The following is a 23533-nucleotide window of genomic DNA, read 5'->3' on the forward strand; positions in this document are numbered from 1 at the left end:
TGTAATCTGTAATATATATATATATATATATATATATATATATATATATATATATATATATATATATATATATATTTGCATGTGTGTGTGTATATATATATATAAATATATATACATACACTACACACATATTTTGGGTATACTGTAGACATAGACTGAGTCTATGTTTCACACACTGCAGAGTTTTCCAGGGTATAAAGTTCCCAAAGGACGAGGCTGTTTTCACACTACACAGCTGTGATTGGAGATTCAGTAGCGCTTCCCTACAGAGATCAGGGCACATCCACAGATTCACGCATGAGCGGACAAAAAAGAAACAGTGTGTGTGTTTTGGTTTGGTTTGTGCTCCATGAGGAGTGTGTTGGAAGGGAAATCAGGGCAGCCTCCGCTCTATAATCTCAGCCCTCTGTGTCTGGAGGAAACCTACGAGAGCTGATGTGGCTTCTCTTTAAGATTCGGTCTGTCGCGGTGAGCATGACTGAAGCAGGATTATCATTACACAATCTCAGATATACGATGAGATTATAACTGCATTAAGTGTGCTCTTACACACAGGATTACAGTCAAACAAGGCTCTCTATCACTACTTGTTACTATTACAAATGCACACACTTACAGTACACACACACATGGAAACATACACACAGAGAAATGTGTTGTATGTGCTAACTTAAAAGCTACATTTATATTTACACGTAGATCACATTTTAAACTCACATGAAGTTAATCTTTAAAACCCCTAAAGATTTAGTACCACTGTTAAATGTCAAATTGATATACATTTTTCAGACTTTACACTATGTTTTGTTGCCTAAATTCATTTGTAGCATTTAAACTACTGATTTTAGTTTTATTTTCAATTCATTTAGAAAAAAAAAGTAGCGTACGATTTTAATATTGGCCATTTATTTGTTCTTGGGCACAGCATACTGATAAAATAATTAGTGGCTTGTCCTATATGAGCCAGAATTTGAAAAATTGTTTCATGCATCCTGAGAAAAAAAGAAGAAGAAGAAAAAAGATTACTTTAATTGTTATGCACATTTATAATAATAATGATAAAACAGTTTAAAATTAAAGGGGAAAAAATGAGGGAATCATTATCATCACCTTTTAGACAATCATGCAGTAGTCTGCGTACATCCGGAAAAAGGTGTACAGCCCCACAGTTTTCCACATCCCTTTTCCAGGCAGGAAAAAGGAAGCGTGGTTCACTTGCTTCATTCTTGTCCTGAGCTCAATGCGAGTTAGGTTCTGTTGAAAAAATGTGTCCCACTTTATATTAGGTGGCCTTAACTACTATGTACTTACATAAAAAAATAAGTACAATGTACTTATTGTGTTCATATTGTATTGTAAAACACTTTTGCTGCTATTGAGGTGGGATAGGGGTAAGGTTAGGGAGAGGGTTGGAGGTATGGGTAAGTTTAAGGGTGGGTTAAGGTGCAAAGTAAGGGTCAACAGTGTAATTATAAATGAAATTACAGAAATTAAGTACAGATGTACTTATACATGTTTTTTTTATATAAGTACAATGTAAAAACATGTATGTACACAATAAGTACATTGTACTAAATTATTAATTAAAATGTAAGTACACAGTAGTTAAGGCCACTTAATATAAAGTGGGTCCAAAAAATGATTTAGTTGTATTTAAGATTGTAGCATAACGAACTGGACTCATTTCAGCATTCAATATGTGATTAATAGAGCTTCACTGTTGAACCAGGAGCAATCCTGAAAGTTTAGGTCTGGACACAGAATTCAGCTTACACTTATTTTTGTGTTGTGTCGCAAAAGAAAGTAAGAAACTGATGGTCACAGTTTCTTTGAAGTGTCAAAGGCTCACATTTGTGGAGAGGAGGGAATTTATTGTCTTGTTTGTGGTTTGAGGCCGTCTGCTCTGGGATAAACTGTTTTTGTTGTATGATGTGAAGTATGAGGCCTTTAGCTAATGGGCTGTGTTTCATGAAGAGGGACCATTCCACACTTTTGAGGCATTGCTCTCGCACAGACATTCTCACTGGTTAAGACTTCCTGTTTAGTTCAGTGGCTTCTCTGACCAAAACATCCTTCAGGAATTAATAGCATCTGTCACAATCTTTCCACGCTATAAATTGAGCTACCAATCTCGTCATGTCTGTCAGCCTCAAGTGGGTGTCACATGAATACATTTCCTTTTATTTGTCTGCCTAAAGGAATAGTTTACACACACACACACACACACACACACACACACACGATTATTATTATGCATATTGCATGCATATAACTAGCGCATTGGTTGTTTATTAGTAAAGCACATATTAATGCCTTATTCTGCATGACCATAATATTTTACATCTTTCTAAACTTAATGAGTTTTGTAGCTCTTGTTATAACTCTTCTTATGCTTTTTATTATAACCCTAACTAAGAGCACCTTGTACATTCTTCAAAATATCTTCTTTTTTATGAAAGAATGGAAGCCATACAGGTTTACAGTAAAATGAGAGTGAGTGAGATTTTTTTAGTTTTGGATGCACTAAACCTGTGACCCCCGCGAAGGTAAATGAATGCAGGAGCTCCAGTTTTATTTAGGCTTGGTCTGTGGACTTGACCTGACATGACCTGTGTTGACTCGGAGGCTGCTGCTTGTTTCATTTAACAGGGCTTTTTAATTAGCGAGCCACAGCAGTCGGGAGTTGAGGAGCCATGTGTGGTTGGAAACTAGCTCAGCTTGTGTGCAATTTTGTGTGCGTGTGCCACAGTTTAAGTTCTGACACATTAAATTGATCTTCTTTTAACATTCTCCTGCTGCACCATAAACGTTAACGCGTTGGAGGGCAGAGAGAGGACACAGGAGATGTTTTCTTGGATTGTTTCATGACTGTATCCTCACTGCTGTCGGTACCGGGACAGGAAATTATTCCTGCAGTTCAGCCAGTTTAACAGAATAAAAGAGCCAAAAGAAACGTATGAAGCCTTAATACGAGAGATTCCTGTAAGTAAAAAAAGAAATCTCTTAAATTCTAGTACTGCTTATTGTAATACTAAAAGCTTGGCATTAGCCGAAATGACTTTTTGAAAATACATTTTAGTTAATGATCACTTAATTAATCAAACTGATTTAAGAATCAACTTTTAATTTTAAGTTTGTAAATCTTAATTTTATATATATATATATATATATATATATATATATATATATATATATATATATATATATATATATATATATATATATATATATATAATATAGGATAATTATGTTTTTGCTAGAATTTGATGTTGAAATATAAACATTTAAACTGTGGCTGTAATAAAAGTTTGAATTTCAAATCAAATGCATTTGATTACTATGTAATATAATGCACTGCTATCAGAAAAGTGTAACGAAGTTCGTTAAATTAACATGACATTATGTATTCATTCTTATGCAGAATATGCTGAAAACGGCTCCAGTTTAGATGTTCGCATCCCTGGATATGACATGTCTGAGCATGCTTAAAATTTCAATCGTAACACAGTCAGTAATAAAATGTAGCTACTTACTCACATCTTACATCTCATTTTTTGACCGTTAAAACTGAAGCGTCATGCTGGAATTAACATAATTCAACATGTTTAACATTTCGTTAGACATCTGATCCGCTTTACCCAGTGAGAACTGTTATGTTGACGATCTTGATGTCACGTTTGCAGATTTAAGAGAGAGTAAGGTGAACTTTTTGACTGGTTTGACTTGGCTTTCACAGACAAACAAACATATGTATATGACTCAATCTTTGAGACAGTTATACACCTCATGTCCTTGCAGTCGAATATTTTTTGTGACTTACGGTCTATATCTGCCAACCCTGAAAAAACATAAACTACCAAATTTTGCTACAAGTTTGATTGCAACATATAATCATTGCTGTTAATAGTGTTCATAGTCTGTCTGATTACATCATTAACTGAGTTTTACTGTACATTTCTGCCATATGTACATCAACTTAACAACTACTGCTAAATATATTGTAGAAACGTAATTTTCTGTAAAGCTGGTTTGCAACAATTTGTATCGTGAAAATCGCTATACAAATAAACTTGAATTGAATCTGTTAGCTAAGCTTACCTTTAGCCATTTGTCCTGAAGGTCAAATACTCTTAAAGTTACATTTACAGTCTTTATCCTTTAGGAAAATTAACCAAGACTGGAATTTTTCTGAAGCAACCATGCAATTTTAATTTGCTTTCACAAATCTTGAAACACTTTTATCGTGTCTGCTGTTTCACAGGACTCAACATCGCAAGTGCAGTGATGTACCAGGTGATCCACTGAGCAAGTTTACATTAAAAAAATAAAATTTAAAAATTGTGCAAAAGAGGGTTGAAAATAAGCTTCCATCAGTGATCAATGCAACACAATGGAAATTCAAACCCAGGTTTTGGCCTCAAGCTGCATATATTATAATTCCATTCAATGATCTCTTACTTCTATGACGATTAGGAACCACGCTAACTAATAGTATGGTATCATTATACCACAGGCTCTGTGTAACATAACAAGTGTCCGAACGGTTAAGTGTTTGCTTATGTGTAGACCTGCAGTAAGGCATAGCACAAAAATTTAATTGACCAAAGCACTTCTAGGTTTTGCTCGCAGCTCTGATTGCAACCCGTCACATTTGGGCTTAATTCGCATGTTGCCGAGACTTGCTGCAGATGTCACTTACAGCATTTTTTTCAGTTTTTGCCGTCTCATCTGGAGAGGAAAGCAAAACGCAGGTGTTTTTTGACATGTAGGAGAGTCAGGCAGATGTTGTTAATAATGACTTTCCCCCAGCATTGTGCCAAACATTGTCTTAGCGCTCCACTGCTGTCTGTTATACAGTAAAGACCTCTCTTTGGCTTGTTGGCCGCACAGGAACAAATGGGAAGTGGGCGTACAGGCATGAGACAGTATTTCTAAAAACACTGGGTTTTGTTCCATCGGACAATCCCAGAAAACACTTTGGAATTTCTGAAAACTTCAATTTTATTTAATGCATTTAGAGATAAACATTACGTTGTGTTGTGACTGGGATTTTTGTCTGGGATAATATGTATTCTTCTTCTTACCCATCAGTCCCAAAATCTACTATAAAATCCCTGTCCCAAATTTCTCTTTTCCATTGCCAAAAAATGTGTGGGCTTTGGGTAAAGTCCCCTTCGATTATTTTACTATCTCTGTCTCTTCTTGAATGCTGAGCATTGTGGGCCGGGGCTGCTTTCTCATGTCCTGACTCGCTGTGTGTAGAAGCAGTGAGTCCCCAAGAGGAGCGCAGCGACAATGGGCCAGTGTTCACAGGGTCTGGCTCGTTGAAATATACTCAAAATACTCCTTAGAGACGAGGAAGGGACTTGAAATTGCCTGCCAACGTTCTTCTCATTAACCTGTCGAATGAATGCTTGATGTTTCTGCTTTAGTTTACATTTGAACTTTGATTACTTTAAACATAAAAGTAGTCCAAGATTGTTAGCTGGACCGCTAAAGCTGCACTATACAAACCACTGATCTTAGGAAGAATTGTTTTAGAAAGATTTCAACATGATTAATTAGGGAAAGCAGTGCGTTGCCGAAAATCGTCATCATTAATTAGCTTTTATAAACCAGAAGTCTTGAGTTGAATATTCTCAAGGAGTTTATTCTCCTTAACTTTTTATAGGTGCCTGAAAGTTTTCATTTCCCCCCTTAAGAGTTTCAATGATCAACTACTGGCTGCTTTATTTTTGCAGTCTTTGTACTTGTTAAAATTAATAATTACAATATACTATACTGTAGCAATATTAATGTTTATAGCATTAGCCACATAAACAGTTAGCCATAGTCTAAATTGCAGTAATGAAGGCAGAAATAAATTAAATGTGTAATTACAAATCTATTTAAATGTACAACAATCACTTTTCGATAGAAATGAAATAGTTGTCAGTACATTCAACAGGACACTTGAAAGATATTTCAAAGACAATATAATTATGAAATTATATGTACTAAAAATGTACTTAAGTCCTATTTAAGGATCAGAAAGCACCAGTAGGTGTAACTAATTGGGTTTCATATATATTTAATCTATTATACATATTTTAATTGATTTGTAAATAACATGAAATCAAGAGTCAAAAAACATTACATTCATTACATGCAAAGTATATTATTTCCATAAGTGCATACAATTATGCTTGTGTACTTATTTTAAGTTTACTTATTTTTCTAAAGGGTAAAAGAAAATAAGGCACCATAAAATTAGTCCATAAGACCAAATAGTCAACATTTCAAGTTTTCTGAAGACTAACAAGACATGTGATTATGAGATTATGAAGGAGCTGTTAGTGACCAAACAAACCAAACCAAACCAAAAATGAAGCCCTCATACTGAAAATACTATGTATAATAATACATTCATGGTGCTTTTGTGTCCTATGTGAAACTTGAAGACTTAAGTCATCATTTACACTTAAAACAAATGTGTTGAGGACACTATTTATTTTTTTTATTAGACCTTTAACACTTTGAAACCTTTGTAGTCTCGCTTTAGCATTGTCTTGTCTCAGATATAAATGAACCCTATTTTATAGTGAGCGATGTAATCATTTGCTGGACTGAGGAAGGAATTCACACTGCAGGTCATTCTGTGAGGGAAATGGTTGAATAATTAAGTACAATCATTGACTGGGCTGCAGAGGGTCTGTCGTTGGCTTTTATCTTCTCTTGCAGACTTTTACTGGCCGTGCCTTTGGTTTTAACTAAAGCGCTGTGTCAGCAAGCGGTCACAAGGGTCAGCGTTAGATCAGATACCTGATTCCATTGAGCCACAATGCTACTGTCATAACTGTACAGACTAAAAGAATGCTTGTACGGGATCAGGATATGGATACAACATAGGCCATACATCTATATATGAATATTTAGCTCAGCTTGTGGTAAACTATTGTGATAAGCTTCGATTCATCATGTGGCGTTCTCCCTACCACCTTGTGGTTTTCGGTAGTTGTCAGTGTATTACAAAGGCACAAAACTGATTTTAGTACTTCAGTAGGTTGGTATATTAACATTATGCAAGTTAATGAAATACAGTTTTTTTAATGTAAATGAAAATGTGTGTGGGTTTTTTTTTTTACGGTTAAAGCTGCGGTAGGTAACTTTTGACGCTCTAGCGGTTAATAAACAGAACTGCTTGTGTCTTGCTGAAGAACATTGTAGCCGGAACTACTTCTCTCTGTTTATGTCTATGAAGAATCACAAAGGTACTGGGTTACTCTGCCACGGTATCCCCGAAGCAATCTAAAATAGTCCGAATATAAACACTTATTATAGGTGCACCCTAGTGATTCAGGACAAGCTAAAAACACGGTTTGGAAAATGGATTTATGGTGTACTCGCTTATTATATAAATTTTTCTACATTTTGAACACAAACATAGTTTTACATATGGATTATAATTTTCGGGAACCAAGTTAAACATAAATTGTAACCATTAATCTCCAAGTACAGCGTCCCTGGGAAGCCCAAACAAAGGTGATTGGACTCAGAGATTAAAATAACAGCGTTTCGACGACATGGCGACAAACACAAACGCAACTCTTCCTCTTCTCCGTCGGAGCGCAACAAGGCCACTTCCCCCTTTTTGTGTATTCATGTGGGCGGAGGTTAGTCAAAAAACTGTTTTAGTGACGTCATTACTGCAGGAACTAGAGGGATGTAGTCCAAACGGGTCGTTTTTTGTAGGCGAATTCTGTTAAATAAAATATCTTGCTTGACATTGAACTTTGAGCTTTAGAATTTTACAGATATTATTTATACTCTAACAACAACATTACACACTAACTAAAGTTTAAAACATGGGATCACGAAGAATAGGACCTTTAAAGTGTTCACTTTAAAAAATTTCAAACACAATAAATGTAATTATGAAATCACATGTAACAATGTACTTAAGTCCTACTTTAAGGGAAAAAAGCATTCAAAAGTTCAGCTAAAGTTGCATTTAATCTAAATTTAAACTCTAATACATTTCCATTTAATTGTAAATAGAAAGCAATAAGTAAACAAGGACAATATATTCAGTTCACACTGATATATATTTTTAAGATATATTGTTTCCATGACAAGTACTCATTTTGAAAGCATGCTAAATTGTACTTTAGACTATGCCAGATTAGTTTAATTAGTTTCTTTTTTTTAATGGGGCATTTTTGTTTATTATTTTAGAAAGACGGCTAATGCCTTTCTGAATTTTTGGATGTTATTTCCCCTCATCTATGTCACTCTAATTTAAAGCTATAAATGACAGATGGGTGCCACCCCCATATGATGAGGTCTGCATTATCTTGGTGGTCTCTGGAGGAGGCAGGCAAGCCCAGGGCAGTGTGAGCATGTTGTGATAATGGCTCTGGGCTGTGATGGAGGCCCCGGGCTGCTGCTGCTGGCTCTCCATATGCCAACTCAAACAAACCACAACACACTGGCAATAAGAGGGAGAGCGCAAGGCAAGCTCCTGGGCCATTTCCCTCTCGTACAGCTCCAAAAATAACCCCTGCTGACAGTTTTTAATCTCCACACAACCCCCTTTAGTCCCTCCAGGGGTTCAAGGAAAACTGTTGGATGCAGAGATTTTCAAAATTCAAGCTTTGTGCTTTGCTTTTGAAAGAAACAGTGAGCCATGACTAAAATCTGGGAGCGATTTGTAGATCAGCACAGAGTGATTTGGTGATTTGGTTTTGGAGCACCTGCGCGTGATCCAAAACCTCAGCAGCCTGGAAGGCTGAAATCTAAGACCATTTCTGAGCTCAGTATGGACCGAGCTCCTCATATGACGCCTAACCTTATCAAACGGTTTACGAGATGCATTCTCAAATGCTTCATCTCAGTTAATTCCCAGTAAAAACAAACCAAAAGCCAAATCACTGTATAAAAAGAAGAATTTGAAGAATGTGCTGATATATAAATTTTCCTTTAAACACGGCGGTCAAACAAATGTCAGTCTCCCATGTGTTATTGCCTTATAAACTTCATGGGATCATATGATTTTCGCCTTATAAAATTTCATTGTGAATTTTTGTTGCATTGCACAAAGTTTCAAACAAACAGCAATATTGCCAGTTGCATGGGTTCGGAAAATAAGAGAAACCTGTTTGAAACCATTCATTATTTAGTGACACAATATTTCGTACACTAATGGCACAGAAGAAAAACTGTAAAAAGTGGTAACTGGCAGTTGTTACCATAAAGAGATATTTCTACCTGGTTTTACACATACAATTATTATGATTATGATTATGGTAATTAATGGATTTAGGCTGATTCTTTGTTAAATGTTTTATGTGAAAAAGACCAGGTAATATCAATGTTACTTTTTCAGTATATAAACATTACACACAGAAGCCAAAAACAGACTAAGGGCCACAGAATTTGTTATGGAAGTTGGAAAAAAAAAAGACTATTTTATGCACAAAAAAACTGTAAACATTATATTGTACAGTAAGAATCGATATTTTTTTAATTAAACAATGTTTTTTAATCATTAGTGTTGATAACGACTTTAAATAAGCATTAGATGCCGGTAAATGGAATAATCTTAAAACGGTTCAATGATTTGCCATATATCAAACTTCTAGTTATGGCCCAATCTTTGCCCAAAGCAACATGAGACTCCAGTGAGCCATGAAGACCTCAGCTGACCTACTAAAGCTTGTCTTCATTCATTGTGTCATGAATTTTCAGGTTATCCAAAGCAGTGCTGTATCTCTTTTCTAAATTGGCTTAGAACTGAGCATTTTAGAAGTTAAAACGTTCACTGCTTTTTGAAAAGGGAGTTTTGAAAGTGAGCACCCCGTTATTTTCTTCATGTGACAATGGCAGGCTCAGGAAAGAGCCAGTGACCTGAAGCATGTGAATTTGTCTTCCGGCCTATTATTCCTTCGCCCAGAACCCTAGAGCGCCAACAACTGCACAACAGTGAAAAGAAACAGCCCACTTACCTCTGAACTTTAGCACGAAGTCAGAGACTGCTGTTCACATCTATATAATTATAAATGGGGAAGTTCTGGTTATTTCTGTGTTCTCAGTGGTCTCTGAAAGGGGAAGAAACGACGCGCAGAAGTTTCAGTGGTGTTGCAGTAGCTATTTGTTCAGCAGCATGACAGTAGCTCAACTCTTCCAAAATACTGTAGCATGCCGCAACAACCAGCTTTTTTTTTTTTCCTTAAGGAAGTGTTGTAACAGGATGTTGGACACTCACTTTAAGTTAATATTTTAAACCAAATATAATAATAATGATAATAAATAATTAACTTTAATTATATTCTAACTCAAAATTAATATCTGTTTTTCATACTGTAGGGGAGAGCGGGGTCGAAAGTAACGTGGGCCGAAAGTAACAAAGCGATTTTCTCCGAGCCTATTACTACATTTGCATGCCAAGCTATGACAGCATGTTCAACACGCAACCCTTCACAGAGCTGAGAAATATCACGTGATTTTGTCATAATTTCCCGCAGTTAGGTCCGTAAAACTGTTAATTGAAAAAGTAAATTATTGAAGCGGTAATTTTTTTTAAATTAGTTGTGTTGTTTTTCTTGTTTCATGTGTCACAGTAATGATCAATCTACAGGTTATTTAGTGCTTTAACACATCCTAAAGTTTGCATTATCAAAGTTTTTTAGTATAAAAGTAAATCAGGTTTAAATGTCAGGAGTCTTTGGCGGAATTTCCTGTGTCTTGCATCATTTATTAAAATGTTAATGTCATATTATACCAAAAGAATATGTCTGAGTGAGGGTCTGAAAGACAAACAGAGGTATTGTTTTATCCGGATGTTTATGAGAGGGCGTTTCTGGACATAGAAGAACATCTGGGCAGCTCCTACCTCACATTTACCTTAGTTATGTTTAGGTTTTAGTCATATCTTAGCCTTTACACCTCCACCTATGAATTTGCAGTGTTTGTTTTAATGCACATTTTCAATTTATGCATAAAGACAACTGGATGGAAACATGAATAGGCCTACTGTTACATTATGTTTGGAATTTATATTATGCTAATATAATTTAATTATTATATTGTTAATTCTAATGAAAAAAATGTTTTATAAAAATACACTGAAAAAAATCAAGTTTGTACAGTCGGGTTTTGAGACATTTGATGAAACTTAAATTTAAAATAAAAATATAAAAATGTAATTTAATATTTTTTTGCAAAAATAAAGGTCTAAATATGTTTGCAGTTAAATTTTAACAAGGCCATAGTCAGGTTTACTTAATAAAAATAAGAGTAACAGAAAACAATCTAGCTTATATTGTTGTGTTACTTTTGACCCATCTGTGTGTTACTTTCGTCCCAACCGATGGGGTCGAAAGTAACAATGTGCAACTTATGTTCATAGTGAAATTATACTGAAGTCTTTCTACATTTCTACAAAATACCACCTGGTATTGTTAGACCACACTTATGAGTTTCTGGCCACAGCGGAAATATATCTCTGTCTACAACGTTATCTTTTAAAATGATGTTTTTCTGAAAAATGGTACTTTCGCCCCTGCTCTCCCCTACATTATAATGTTGTGATTCGTAAGCTTACTTGTAGCGTTAGTTTTTAATGCTTTATTTAGTCATGGTTTTGGTGCCAGTACAAAACAAATGACTCCGCTATTCAATCTAAAAAGTATGGAAGCTTGTTTCTACCACTGAACAAAAAAAAGGTAATTGCATATTTTTACTTCACAATTCAGACTTTTTTAAAATATTGCAATTGCAAGTTTACTTCTAGCAATTTTACCTTTTTTCTCAAAATTGTGTGAAAATAAACTTGCAATTCTTACGTTTTTATGCTCACAATTCAGATTTGTTTTTTCATTCTGACTTTTTTTCCGTGCAATTGCCAGTTTATCTCACAATTATGACTTTATAACTCGAAATTGCATGACAAAAGTTAGAATTGTAAGCAACAGAACATAATTTACATTTACAGAGCCCCATGACATGACATGCAAGAAAAAATAAATAGTGTGCACAATTTACTAATTCATTCCCTCATGTACTAAAATGTGCACACAATTATTATTTAATTCCATTGATTTACTAACTAGTTTCCTCTATTTGCTAAATTGTCCGCACAATATACAAATTAATTCTCTCTATTTATAAATTGAGTAAACAAAATAGTACATAGAGGGAACAAAATAGTAATCGTGTGCATGTTTAAAACATTTTTCCTGCATGCCATGTGCGGTGCTCCATAATATCACACAGTTCTGGAATAAAAAAGGTCAGAATTAAAATCAAAATTGATGTCACATCCTGAGAGACAGTCTTCTGTTCTGTAACACATGAAACAAATCAAGTCTGTTCAGGTTAATGCTGAAAGAGCTATGCTGTATTGTCCTGTCAATGTGCCCCCCCCCCCCCCCAAAAAAAAAGTAAATAAAAAAAATAAAAAAGGATTAATTCAACCTCTCATATAGTCAAACTATCATATAGCCACGAATATGCTTTTATAATCAAACTTTCATACCAGTGTTACCCAAACAGGGAGGAATTAGAAACTACAGAGACAGGAGCTAAAGTGAAAGGAAACACAGGAGACAGGAACATGCACATAGTGAAAATAAACATGACCCTGACATTGAAATCTGCCAGAATATTTGGGAAAGAAAAACAAAGAATAAATACAGATTCCAGCCGTTTATCACATTTTTTTTTATTTATTTTTTTTTGGGTGGTTTTCAGATTAAGTCCTCCATGTAGATACATATTTAATTAAAACTACTGTAGATTAAAATTTTATAATGAAAATGTGAGTGATGTGAAAAACTGCTGCTTTGTGTCGTTACTTAGGTATTTCTTACTAGCTCAGAATAGTGAAGTTTTGAAGTCTTTATGAAAATTTAAGATTAATTCCAAGAATTTCTAGCAAGTAAAAGAAAGCTGGGAAAAGGAATTGAATACTTTACCATTTTATTTACTATTTTTGATAATACTTTACTGTAGTTGTACTACAAGAAGCTCAGCAAAAGTTCAAAGTAGCTTCCTCGGGACTGAATTTCAGGTCTTTCATTGCATTCCTCTTGTTTTGGTTTCATGCAACCCTCCAAGCCGTTGAGGTTTTTCCTTTGGGGTGTCTGTTAGGTACAGGCACCCTCCCCCAGCCCTTCTGCCTCGTCCAGATAACAGTGATCATCCGTCGCCTGCTTACTGACTAGCAATCAGTCCCATTCAGCACCAAGGGTGGCAGTTGTTTTCACGTTCTGACCGAGTAAATAGCAACTTATTCGAGCATACATGTGCTAGCAAACACCATCAAACATTTTCTGCAAGTGTTCGAATAACACAAAAGCACACAGACACACGCAAGCGCAAAAGCACATGCATGTAGGGTTAAAGTTATCCATCACGGCTTGCCGTAATAATGGGATTTCCTTGCTGACCTAGAATCCTATTCCTAGCGAGCAGAAGCAGAGATCCCAAGGCCTCCGCAAGCAGTCACTCATCTCGGGACGCGTGCTGTTTGTTTTTGCCCTCCCTTTCTCCTGCAGACATCACACGTGGCACGTTTAGCATTTTGGCACTGCAAGCTCATGAATTATTAGAGTGATTCATTTCTGCTTGGGGAATGCAAACAATGCTTGAAGGAGCAAAGTGCATATTGAACCAGATTTGATTGAATCTGGATTTTATATCATTATCTCTTTAGAGGCTAATTTGCAGTTGTATCAATTATACGGCCGTAGAATGGGCCCGACTGATCATTAGCACAAACACTGCTTTCAAATGATAGAAAAGTTACAAGCCAAACAATTACTTGTATTACATTGTAAACACACAGTGAAATGTTAAACACAACATGAAGTCAAAATGACCCGATTTCCTTAAAGGGTTAGTTCACCCAAAATCAAAATTATGTCATTAATAACTTACCCTCATGTCGTTCCAAACCCATAAGACCTCCGTTTATCTTCGGAACACAGTTTAAGATATTTTAGATTTAGTCTGAGATAGTGTTGTTACGGAACCAAAATTTCAGTATTCAGAAAATCCATGGTTCTCGGTACCAGTTTCGGTACCAAAGCAAAACACAAAAATATGCTAATAAAAAAAAAACTTTTTAGCACTAAAAATAAAACCAATGCCATTCTTTATACTTATTTACAATTGTGTTTAAAGTTTTTCTACAAGTTATATTATTATGAAAAACAGTAAACAAGTTTCACCCAAATTTAATTGGTCTTTTAATTTATGAAATTTAAATACATTTTATTTTTGGTAAATAAAGGGGATTTGCTATTAAAATTAAAACATGGAAGAAATATTGTGATTTATTTCTTTAAAAATAAAGTTTTATAAATTTTTTCAACAGTAGTAGCAGTATCACATACATTTTACTAAATAATAGCAATATTTCTAGCACAATCCCTTTATGTAAAAATTAACTTTTTGGCCTAATGAATGCATATTTGTCATTTTAACTGAACTTAAGACTGGTGGTGAATTGTGATGCCTAAGATATTTTTGGTCATTGAGGGTTTCTGTAAAAAAAAAATAGTAATAGATCATATTAATTATTATTAAAAGATAATACTACTACTAATTCTACTATCATACTAATGTATATACAATGCACTATAAATTGAGCTGCTGGGTTCATGAATATTAATCAAGTTGTCTGCGTTCGGTCAAACTGATTTGCTGAAATCAAAACAGGGACGGTACTATTCAGCTCAAGCCATTGAAATTGCCATTTGCGCATTAGCTCCGCCCACTAACGGAGAAACAGGTATGTCTTCTGCTTGTTCGAAAATGAATATGTATAATTCTAAATGAACTCCATTATTTTGACAGGAGAAGACAACAAAGAATAGTTTACATATAGCGTGTTGATTCAGCGTGGTAAGACTCTCGCTCTCTCTCTCTTTGCATGTGTGTGAAACAGCGCTATCAGTAAAGCGACTTTGAGTCGTTCGCCTTCACAAAGAGTTTACAGGGCATCAAATACAGGTGCGCTGTGCGTTCATTAAGATGAAGTGAAAAGTTCAGATCGCTTGATGGAGAGAGAACTCTGAAGCTCAGATGCTGAAATTAATGCAAGCGTCATGCGCTTCAGTCTATATAGTACACAAACTTTCATTCATTAAGCCATTCATTAATTCACACAGAGACGCGCAGAACACGGATTCATATTTCAAACAACTTTTGCGGCTTAACATTTACAGATACTGGTCCATTTGGAGATTTGATTTGATTTATTTATGCTAACTTTGACAAATTCCATGACTGTCCATATTAAAATGGTAGTTTCATTTTCATGACTGGATTTTGAGATTCCTTCCTCGTTTTCTGCTTCGCGGAATTCATATCGCTGAACCGGGTTTGAACGGGATCTCGGTACTACCGATACTTAAAGAAATCACATTTAAAAAATGTTAGTACCGACTTGGTACCGAAGTACCGGGTCTTTTGACAACACTAGTCCGAGAGCTCTCAGTCCCTCCATTGAAACTGTGTGCACGGTATACTGTCCATGTCCAGAAAGGTAAGAAAAACATCATCAAAGTAGTCCATGTGACATCAGAGGGTCTGTTAGAATATTTTGAAGCATTGAAAATACATTATTGTCCAAAAATATCAAAAATTACGACTTTATTCAGCATTGTCTTCTCTTCCGGGTCTTTTGTGAGAGAGTTCAAGACGCTGCATTGACGCTGCTGACGTGTTTTTCTGATGCGCCCAATAACAAAGATAATGCACTCACAACAGACCCGGAAGAGAAGACAATGCTGAATAAAGTCATAGTTTTTGCTATTTTTGGACCCAAATGTATTTTTGATGCTTCAAAAAATTCCAACTGACCCTCTGATGTCACACGGACTACTTTGATGATGTTTTTCTTACCTTTCTGGACATGGACAGTATACCGTACACACAGTTTCAATGGAGGGACTGAGAGCTCTCGGACTAAATCTAAAATATCTTAAACTGTGTTCTGAAGATAAACGGAGGTCTGACGGGTTTGGAACGACATGAGGGTGAGTTATTAATGACATAATTTTGAAATAACCCTGTAAGGGTTAAGTGTTATTTCCTAAATTAAATAATAGATTTTTTTTTATGTCGTTGTACTAAAGCAAATTATGATCTGGAAAATTTTAAACCACCCAACTGTATCATATTTGTGCCTGTATCAAATTTCTAAGGCCTCTTAATTATCAACATCATGAAACATCTGTCATGACTTCTGTCATCTAATTGATAATTTATGCAGAGTTTTGTTTGTTTGTTTGTTTGTTTGTAGTAAAAGGCTTTTTAGTATAATTCTAAAATGTTCACTTTCAGGTCTGCACTGTTAGAAAGATCTCATAGATTTTAATTACAAGCTATTAAACTTTCATATTACTACATATTTAGCAACTGGGCTAAATGTTTGCATAGTTTTGCTCAGTTTTCGCTTCAGAATTATTATTATTTTTGTTGTTGTTGATTAAAGTTTCAAAGAACTTTTCCATAATATATATATATATATATATATATATATATATATATATATATATATTGCATATTGTCAGCTTTATAGGGTTAACGTAATATAATCAGGTATATGTATAAACTTGAAAAGGAACATTTTCAAATCATTTAGTTTTACATTTATTTGTTTTTTCACAATAAATATGATTCTAAACCAGTGGCCAACAAATTCCAGCAAAATAAAACAGTGTAGTCAAATTCTTTAACACTTCTTTAACATTTTTTTGACAGTGATTTTATTCATTCATTCATTGAGGAAGGGTATGAAGTAGAAAAAAAGAAAAAAGAAAAGAAAAACCTGACACTGGGGTTACTGGGATTTTTTTCCAGTCATATCGAAAGATTTATAATGAAGTCTTTAACATTGAGTCACTGGAGATGTAATTCTTTGCAAAGCTCTATCAGTTTCAGTATTTTACCAAAGCATGTGCTCATATGCATTCAGAAAGGTTTGGGCACAGCCCTGAATATATTCACATGCCAAACTGCTTCTTTTTGCAAATCCTCTGCATTCATTGTTGACATGCAAATCTAACTACTGACTGAAAGTTCGGTATGCACATTTATGTCGCACTCCTTTCCAAGATTCGTCACAGATTCCTCATACATAATGAGAGCTGATGGAAAGAGGTCATGGGGTCACCTCCGTAACCTGTCAGCTGGAATAACGGATGCGGTTCTTTCAGGTCAAGGGTCATACAGCTAAAGCTGTGAGCCAGGTGCAGGAAAGCCATTTACACCCAGTGATTTCATTGGATTAACTGACTCATTTTAAATTGTCCATGATGGCTCTTTTGTAATCCAGCTGGACCAGAATTACTGTCCTTTTGTGTTGCAAACACTACCTAACTATAATGAGGTTAGAGTAACGTTTGTTAGCAACATATGAGATTACACGCCTGCAGAAGCATAACTGATCTAGATCATGTGTCCAAGAACATGATCCAATGCTTCATTTAGCTCTTCATTCAACATTTATAAACTCAAAAGTCAGTTGGCGTGGTGGTTTGCTTCTATTAAGCATTGTCCTACAGTCTTATCCATGTACATTACTGTTTATTCATATTCATTCAATACATCTACATGAAACCATTTGGTCTCCATAAAGGAAAACATGAGAGAACAGACTTTTTTTGTCAAGTCTGGTTGGCCTGAATTTTCTGTTGATGGTGAATCTGTTACAATGCAATTGATATTTTATTTGTCCCATTTTGTGTTTTCCTTTATAACTACAAATGCATTGGTTCCTAATATTTTTTGGGAGTCTCCTACAGTGGTTTACATGCATAATATGCATTTAATATGACCACATTTTCTAAAGATTCTCAAACAATTCATTCAAAGCAGTTCTAAGAATCAGCCTCTATAAACCCCTCCTTTCTGTCAACCTACTCTGCTCTAATTGGTCAATATTTGAAATGGCATAATGGGGCACTTTAAAAACTTAATGAAATTTTATTCCCTCATACTTGACTGTTTTACTGTTCTGAGATGTTATATTTCTTCAAGGCAACTTAAAAGTCCCCATGAATCTAATAATCTATAGCAACTAGATCTATATCTAGAGACAATACCAAGTGGTCTGACTTTGCAGAACCAGAAATGGTCAGCCAGAACACTTCAGAAACCACCCAAAAATGACACTTACCATAATGACTTTTCTCCGGTGAGGGATTGAAAAATCGACATATTGGGGGTGTGCGATATATATCGTCTATGACGTCTATTTGCATGTATTGCGCGGTGTATAAAGTCAATGTGACGTGACGTGAAATAAAACGTCCCCCACATGGCTCCGGGGGTGAATAAAGCCCCCTGTAGTGAATCCATGTGTTTTTGTAAAATAAACATCCAGGTTTCAAACGTAATAGACACTTTTTTCTAACACCTGCTGACTGTGGGACGCGGAATTACACATTTGAAGTTGCAAATATAATATTGAATCTCACACTATAGCTAAAATAATAAAGTACTTTACATGCTTTAGCATGTTAGTCAGCACATCAAAATACATGTTCTTTAAACCACAACAAAAGATTACAAAATAAAAAAATGCATTACATTAAGTGTACTTAAGTGTGTTTAGAAACATAACCATGAAAGTGTGGTCTTATATTTCATTAATATTATCTGCAAGTACAGTTATTTATTATTATTATTATTTTTAAGATTTGAAGTACACTGCATTCAATACCATTAAGCGCACTTCTTTTTCACAAGGGTTCAACTATAAGTAGTAACAGTTTTATATAAAGTTAATATCTCACTGCAAGAATTGCTTTGGGTAAAGCATGCATTCATAACCATTTTATTCTGTTGCTCATGCAGTTTTGAGCACATTCCTGTTGCAGACCAGCATTCATTTTCATTGTGTGTTAAAAATGGCCGATGTCCACACGCCCAGAAACTGGGGGTGTACTGTACAGAATTTAGCAGTGATTTCATTTTCTTTTTTTAGTGTCACAAAAACCAGAATCTCTAACGTAGGATTCCGCCAGAGGGGGGAAACGAGAAAGAAAGAAATCTTCCTGACTTTGTTGGAAACCTCTTTGTCACAGTTACTAGGAGACGGGAGCTATGTGGCTGAACACTGCTCTGAGACCGGGACAGGGAGGGTGGAGAATAGATATGGGACAGGCCTATGAATACAAAAGTCGGGGAAAGACTTGAAAGATGAGACACCATTGACACCAAACTCCTTATTTATTTGTTTTCGCATCTTCACACTAAGAAAAGTCCTTTTAATGGTCCTTAAATGTCTTTGCTGCCAGAGACTGGATATGAATACATCCTCGTCTCTGCCAGGCATGAGGCTTTTGGCATGAGGCACGAGGAAAACCAATATATATATATATATATATATATATATATATATATATATATATATATATATATATATATATATATATATATATATATATATATATATATATATATGAACACCTCACTTCTGTTATTAATTCTTGAAACAGATAGCCCCACCCAAATTCTTTTTTCTTTTTTTTTTTGGAAATCAAGATGTTTTTTTTTTCCGCATATTAGGTTAAAAGATTAAATAAACACACACTTAAGCAGGTTTTTATCTGAAACTCTATGCCACTCATAGCAACAGTTAATGACCTTCTATATGGTTCGCCTTCATTTTTCCCTGCACACACACAAACACACCTGCTCGCTGTGTTTCATGCTGACACTTGCTGGTTGAATGAAAAGCAGCATTAGCTGAGACAAAGGGTGTGTATCCAGCACATGTTCCATTGCTTTCTTTTGTACAGCACAAACAGATCCATGTCACGAGATCCCTCCTGTTTACCTTTTCAGCAGAAGCAAAACATGCGGGGTTGTCTTTGTGTGCACTTATCACACTTTAAATATCGAAAACGGCTACATCTCATGTTTCATTTACTGCTTTGTGTTGTTTTAACTACTAGAGAACAATTACAAAATTTGGCCGAAAAACTTCAACTGAAACATTCTTCTTATCCGATTAGGATTTTCCACATGTGTTGAAACTGTTTTGTTTACTGTACCTTTACGACTAAGTTATGTGTTATGATTGGCTAACTTATATTTTGCAGTCTATCAGGCAGGGCTGAATGGCTCTTAATTTATTAATGTCGATGGACATGGTTGTGACATCATAACATGAAGTCTTCTGATATTTAATTTTAATAAATGATAATTTTGGACTGGGAAATGAGTTTGGAGTCGTTAACGTCTCATAGTAGATCAAGTTCTTTTAGAAGAACAAGAAAATCCAGTTTTTTGTGATAAGATGACAATCATTTTCATCATTGTTCCTTGTTTTCTTTCTGTTTTTCACTCTTGTGAAACTTTTCACATCTCAGACTGACTGTTTATACATGTGAAAGTGATTAACAGGATATTGAGCGTTATATAGAGAGCGTTGAGGTAAAAGCCTTTTTCATTGTGCACTGTGTGATGTCTAAAGTTTCTTCTTTCCGTTTCTGTTTTGGTTTGCTTTTTGGCCTCAGGAAGCAGCTGCTCAGCATCGTCACCATTTTTAACTGAAGTACTGCCTGCATGCAGTCTGATGGGCCAATGTATGGGTCTTAACAATTTTAGCCATATACTGACCCAATGCATGTAATGAAACTTTATTGTGGAAAGGGTCGCATCTCAGTGTGTAGAGACATTTAAGTAAGGCATTCATTGGCTGATTTCTCAAAAGTGTACATTTTAAATGTAAGAGTTTAAAATGAAAAGTTGCAATTAATATATATTAACTTAAAATGTAATATTAAATAACACTGCAATTAAATCAAATGCTTTACTTTTGGTTTAGTATGTTCATCAACAGAATAAGTGTACTTTAAAGCATGGCAAAATATTAATTAAAACAATGATTTTAAATGTACTTTAAAACATCTAATTTGATATTATTACAAAGTCTTTAAAAGTGTGTTAAAACAGTAATGAAAGTTAACTCTCTTTTATTTTATTATCTTTTGTGTTATTTGCAAGTGCAGTTTTTAAAGCTACTTGTAACATGTTAAGAACACTCCGAGTGTGCTTTCAAATTTAAGCATTTTGACACACAATGCTTTATTCTGCTTTAGCTCCTATTGGAACTATTTTCATTTGTGCAACAAAAATTAACAAAATAATTAGAAAATGCATTTTTATAATACCTCATGTCAAAGGAATCTTTGCTCTACTGATTGAAATGCAAAACACCCTCATTTTGCACTTACTGTAGAGTGACCAAAAATAAATAAATTAATTAATTAAGGACAAGAAACAAATCCAACATAGGGAGTTGTAGGAAATTGTTGGATGCAGATTGACTGCCACAAAAACAAGATTTTAGCAACAATAGAAGGTAGGTGTGACATCCCTCACAGAAATAGTGTGGGTTTGAGTCAGCAAGTGGGACAGTACCTTTAGTTAGTTAGTTGTAGTGTATCATGCTGTAGTTGCTGACATTGCAGGAATTAAGTATCCGGTTATAACTCACTTCCTACCCTATTATTCATTTCCTTTTCCTGTGGCATACCATCCACCTTTCTGAAGGACTTGTGTGTCAGTGTCAGAAATCCACTTTCATGGTCCATCGTTGCTTCATCAGAATCTGCTTAATGTATGCATGCTACTACAGCCGAGAAAACACAACATGCTTTATTTCACTGGCATTTAAACATTCTATTGCACCTGCATTTGTATGCCTTGAGAGCTGCAAACAGAAGAAATGTGTTCCAGCGGTCATTTCTGGAAGGTTAAACAAGTAATTTCATGCTCATTGAGTTGCTAACACTGCTGTAACTGTACTGCTTCTGTAAGTGCCAACAGCACAGCTACTGCACAAATCCCAGTTGGTTGTAGTTTTCATCTTATCTTGCCGACTAAAGTAAATGTACAGATACTCTGAATACAATAAGATTCAGTTCCACAGAGGACAATTAAAGGATGTAGAGTGAAACTGCAGGGCTTCGTTTTGTGAGCAGCTGCTCAGCTTTCTCCTTCATGTTGGTTTACTGTGTATCACCAAACGTGTTGATATTAAAAATGCACATTTGGCCTTGTTTCAAAAATAAATGTACTTTTGTGTGCTAAAACAATGAAAAAGGTATTGGGTAAAACTTTATACTCTTTGTTACTGTGGAAGCCTGTTTCTGACACTGTCTTTTTATCTCACAATACTTTTTTTCTTGCAACTCTTTTTTTTTTCTCAGAACTGCAAAAAAAGTTTGAATTGCAAGATTTAAACTCGCAATTGTAAGAAATTGTGAAATTACCTTTTTTTTTACAATTTTATTCAGTAATGGAATTAGGCTTCTGTATTCAGTAGACAAAAATGGGATATTGCTTCGATAGACAAATCTACTTCTAGTGTTAACTAAAGTAGCCAATGCACATTGGCATGCAATTTTTTGCATCCAGCTGCCTCTGATCACAGCATGAGTATAAGAAGGCAATGGATGAATGGGTGCAATGGATACTAGTTTTTCGATGAGGAGCCAAGCCGGAGACCCGGCAGCTCAGCGGCAGAACAGCAACCATGGTGATGGGACGTGGCATCTCCGTTCCCTCCTTCAGGGAACGAGGGTTACCATACGTAACCGAGACGTTCCCTTTCAGTCGGTGACTGATGAAAATGGGATCCCTACCAAAGCGCCATGGGTGCTGCCCCTTCCAGTGCCCTGTGTGAGCTGCCTGTGCCCCTATTAGGTGCAGGCCGGGGCTTGGAACAAGTAGTTCCACTCACCATCGTCAAAGCACTACCTCACTGGGTGAGATTGGATGACACTGGGAAAATTTACCCGCTCCACTTGGAACAAGGACACTAACCGGTGCCTCTTGGTGCCACTACCCCTTTGAGGTGAGAACACAGGAGGATACCGGCTCTACACGAAGACTATAGAACCTAGCGAACGTTTTAGTGGTCGCCTAGCCTGCAGTTCTACAAATATCTATTAGTGAGGCGCCAGGAGCCAGTGCCCAGGACGATGAAACACTTCTAGCTGAGTGAGCTCGCAACCAGAACAGGCAGGGCACACCCTGTGCCTGATAAGCCAGGGTTATGGCATTCACAATCTAGTGGGCCATCCTCTGCTTAGAGACGACATTCCCCTTCTGCCAGCCTCCGTAACAGACAAAGAGCTGGTCTGAGGTCCTGAAGTGTCCGATCTACGTAGCATCTCAATGCTTGGATGGGACAGAGCAAGGCCAGGGCTGGGTCTGCTTCCTCCAGGGGCAGCACTTACAGGTTCACCATTTGGTCTTTGAAGGGTGTAGTGGGAACCTTGCGCACGTAGCCGGGCTTGGGCCTCAAGATTACCTGGGAGTCAGCCGGCCCAAACTCTAGGCACGAATCGTCGACCGAAAATGCATGCAAGTCCCCTACCCTCTTGATTGAGGCCAGTGCAAGCAGGAGCAGAGTTTTCAATGAAATAAACTTTAGCTCAACTGAATGCAAAGGCTTGAATGGGCCTTGCTGTAGTGATTTAAGCACAGTCAGGTCCCAAGAGGGTATATAGGGAGCTGGGAAGGATTT

General features: G+C 35.9%; 1 protein-coding gene and 1 long non-coding RNA gene across 4 annotated transcripts in view; one reads left to right on the plus strand and one right to left on the minus strand.

The window, feature by feature from the left end:
- The window catches only part of LOC113063864 (rho GTPase-activating protein 26-like), an 81713-nt gene that overhangs the window by 2785 nt on the left and 55395 nt on the right, over positions 1-23533 (plus strand). The window lies entirely within an intron of this gene.
- LOC113063866 (uncharacterized) lies at positions 890-13939 on the minus strand. The gene is made up of 4 exons (XR_003278748.1): positions 12954-13939; positions 9984-10076; positions 1111-1254; positions 890-992 (listed from the first exon to the last, which is right to left on the minus strand). It is a non-coding gene; the product is annotated as an uncharacterized LOC113063866 (long non-coding RNA).

This window comes from Carassius auratus, chromosome 46 (genome assembly GCF_003368295.1).
Source record: "Carassius auratus strain Wakin chromosome 46, ASM336829v1, whole genome shotgun sequence".
NCBI lineage: Eukaryota > Metazoa > Chordata > Actinopteri > Cypriniformes > Cyprinidae > Carassius > Carassius auratus.